Here is a 3,758-nt window from a genome sequence, read left to right on the forward strand (position 1 = left end):
TTTTCTAGTTCAGGTTTGGTTTTATTAGTTTTTTTCTTTTGTCTTGTTGGGTTAGGTTAGGTTTACACACGGAGAGGTCCAAAGGGGTGGGGCCCTCCTGGATAGGAGGTTAGGTCATGTGCTTCTGGTTTCTCTGGATATGAATATGATATTTGAGACGTCAGGTTTCGTTTCGTCAATTTCAATTGTTTATTCCTTGATAGAGGAAGCGGGATCCTAGTGCTGTCACCAGGTACCCCTGTACAATAACACCAGAAGCATCTGGCAAGTGTGACAAGTATATACAACAGTATAAATATTATAACCGTTTCGTCATTTTTTTGTTGCATGTTTCTACCCCACAATTTCCCTCTACTTCAAATCCCTGCCTACTTTGTGTGATCACAATTGCATTTCTTTAAATGAGATCGATAAGTAAAATAAAAAACGAAAAATATACATTTCCGGTGGAAACACACGACCATAGAGTTCAGAGCAACCAAAGCTTTGATTCACATCCACATACTTCTGCCACTTAATAAGCCTCCGTGGCACAATTGGTTAGCGCGTTCGGCTGTTAACCGAAAGGTTGGTGGTTCGAGCCCACCCGGGGGCGGATGTTTTTTTTTTTATATTCCCGTGTTTATTATCTGAACTATTGATAAAAATCATCATTAACAAGACAATTAATTAAAAACTATAACAAAGAAAATGTATATCGGTGAATAACGTCTTCCAGCCACCGAACTCCACATCTGTCAGCTTTCACCTCAGGTGCCAAGTGTTGCCAGCCTGAGAGAGACGAGCAATGCTAGAAAAGCACCACGAACAAGACTGCTCCACTAATATAAATATTATTATTATCATCATTTAAAGACGGCCCGAAACTAATCTGACTTGACATATCGGTCTTTGTGTACGAACCTCTGTCCTGCATGGCAGTGAACAGTGATATTACTCACATGAATCTAACTCTCTCTCTCTCTCTCTCTCTCTCTCTCTCTCTCTCTCTATATATATATATATATATATATATATATATATATATATATATATATATATATCTTTGTGTAAGAACCTCTGTCCTGCATGGCAGTGAACAGTGACATCACCCACATGAATCTGATTTATGTATATGTATGTATGTGAGAAGTGATACCACCCTCAGTGTCAAGACCTGACTGAATTACTCAGAATAGGCAAACTGTACTCCAAGCTTTGTCAATAAATTTGTTAAACTAAAAGATCCTATGGTAATTTTGGTTAGACTCGTAATAGGTTTGGTTTTGTCGGCTATCCTTGGTGTGGTTGCCTTACTGCTGTTTACTACTGTTGTTTGTGCACTCTCTCGGCACACAGGTAACTGAATATTCCACGGCCTACGTGCACTGTATACTGTAGCTACATTGTCTATAGTATTTATTCTGGCTGAGCTGTAGAACTGCATAGTTTATAAACATGCTTATCCAATTGTAAACCTGAGCGACAATTTTACTGAACAAATATTATTATAACTGTTAGTGATGTTCACTGTAAACATTATCATCTTGCCGACATGTGTGGGGGAAACTTATGTACAGTACAGTACCTTTACTTAGCTTTTGTATTTGTATATTCAGCTCTTCATCTGTTTCACTGACATCACTCGACGGTAAATCGAACTAAAAGCTTTCTTTACGCATGCGCAGTTCTTTTTGATACGCAATATAGAAAGGAAATAATATGGCCCAATAGATATTGGGGTCGACTCACAATTTAAATATAAAAGCCAATTTCTCATACTGACGTAGCTACCACTGGTGAAGATGTTCGCCAACGGAAGCTTTTAATCAGAATGTCAGACATTATGTAATACAATGGTTCCGACGACAAGTTATAACCTTTAAGAAAATCCCTAAAGGTTGACTTCAATTCAAAAGCTACAAGATTATGAATCCGAGATGTTTTCATAAAATCATTATCCTTTAAATCGTCAATGTCAAACTAAAATTCACAGCTCTTAAAATATTAATCACGTATATCCCATTTTAAGGTAACGGTAGTCAATAAATTTTCAAGAGGTGATTACGTCAAATTTCTCTCCAAACTTGGGATGAAAGAACGTATTTGGACTGACAAACTCCAGACATGATAACGATGGATTCTCAAATATCCCTAAGGTAAGTTTTGCCCTACCTGAAAACATAGCAGCCATTAATGGTTAGGTACAGTACAAGCATTGCTGAAGGTGTAAAAATAGTTAGGTACAGGTACAAGTATAGTTGTTGGTATAAACAGTTACAGGTTGCAGGTACAGTACAAGCATAGTTACCGGTACTAGCATAGTTACAGTTACAGGTAAAGGTATAAGTATAGTTACAGGTGAAGGTACAGGTACACTACAAGGTAAGGACGAAGATCACAAACGGAACACAATACACAAGTTGTACTCAGTCAATGTACATTATATATTACGTCACGTCATCTCGTACACACAGAAAGTAAAGGGCAAACACTAACCTTTTTTATCAAACACACACACACACATATATATATATATATATATATATATATATATATATATATATATATATATATATATTCGATTCCCCTCACAGCGCTCTCAGTGTCTGTAGGAGTGTCTGTTAGATTGATATTACGTTTTCATTGTCTTCAAGACTCATTTTCTGGCTTTACTCGTTTATATCGACGAAGTGTAAAGTAGAGTTATCATTTAGTCATCACCTGAAATTTAGACCTCCGTAGCTGATGATTAAACACCTACGCTAAGTTGGGGGGTATTAGTTAGGTTAGCGTTTAGGTGGTTAAGCTTAAGATAAAATAAGCTGAGGGGGTTAATTTTCATGCGATACTTATTTTGCCTATTACAGCTAACAGTCTAGGCTGCTCTTGTCTCTGTGTACCGGATAATGCATACATATGTACCCCGTCTTGTGTCTCAGTTTGTTAGTACTGTACACTCAACAACACAAGTGAGTGGTGCTCCCTCATCATCACAAACGCTACTGGGTGTCTGCTCCTCCTCCCTCCCCACCTCCAATATTCCTCTTCCCTCCCTCTCCGATATTCCTCTTCCCTCCCCACCTCCAATATTCCTCTTCCCTCCCCACCTCCAAGATTCCTCTTCCCTCTCCACCTCAATATTCCTCTTCCCTCCCCACCTCCAATATTCCTCTTCCCTCCCCACCTCCAATATTCCTCTTCCCTCCCCACCTCCAATATTCCTCTTCCCTCCCTTCCAATATTCCTCCCCCCCCTCTTCCCTCGTCGTCCTCCCGCCTCTTCTATTTCATCTCTGTCCTTTCCCATACACAGTAAATAGTTCTCCGCCTTTATACCCGAGCGGTGTTTCTGGTATGCGGCCACAGCGCACCTTAGGCCCATACTTCCTGTACACTGGTTCAGTCAGCCATCACCCTTGTCCCTCAAGATGGTGGAGAAGAGGTCTGTTATTTAGGTCAAGTGTGTGTGGTGTGTGTGTGTGTGTGTGTGTGTGTGTGTGTGTGTGTGTGTGTGTGTGTGTGTGTGTGCCAGCAGCAGTTATAGCCCATTTTATTGCCTTAATTTTAAAAGAGGTCATACTTTTCGATTAGAATTTTCTGAAAACATTAATTAAGCGCATCACAGATTTGTTCAGAGCCGAGTATAAAATTAACATTAGTAATAACAATAATGTGGATGAAACAAAAGGACGGACACACACACACACACACACACACACACACACACACACACACACACATATATATATATATATATATATATATATATATATATAT

At 39.1% G+C, this 3,758-nt stretch overlaps 1 non-coding gene across 1 annotated transcript; it reads left to right on the forward strand.

The window, feature by feature from the left end:
• Positions 1 to 521: 521 nt before the first annotated feature.
• On the forward strand, positions 522 to 595 carry Trnan-guu. Its single transcript has one exon. It is a non-coding gene; the product is annotated as a tRNA-Asn (tRNA).
• Positions 596 to 3,758: the final 3,163 nt, after the last annotated feature.

Source organism: Homarus americanus, unplaced genomic scaffold (genome assembly GCF_018991925.1).
Source record: "Homarus americanus isolate GMGI-L3 unplaced genomic scaffold, GMGI_Hamer_2.0 scaffold45698, whole genome shotgun sequence".
Classification (NCBI taxonomy): Eukaryota; Metazoa; Arthropoda; class Malacostraca; order Decapoda; family Nephropidae; genus Homarus; species Homarus americanus.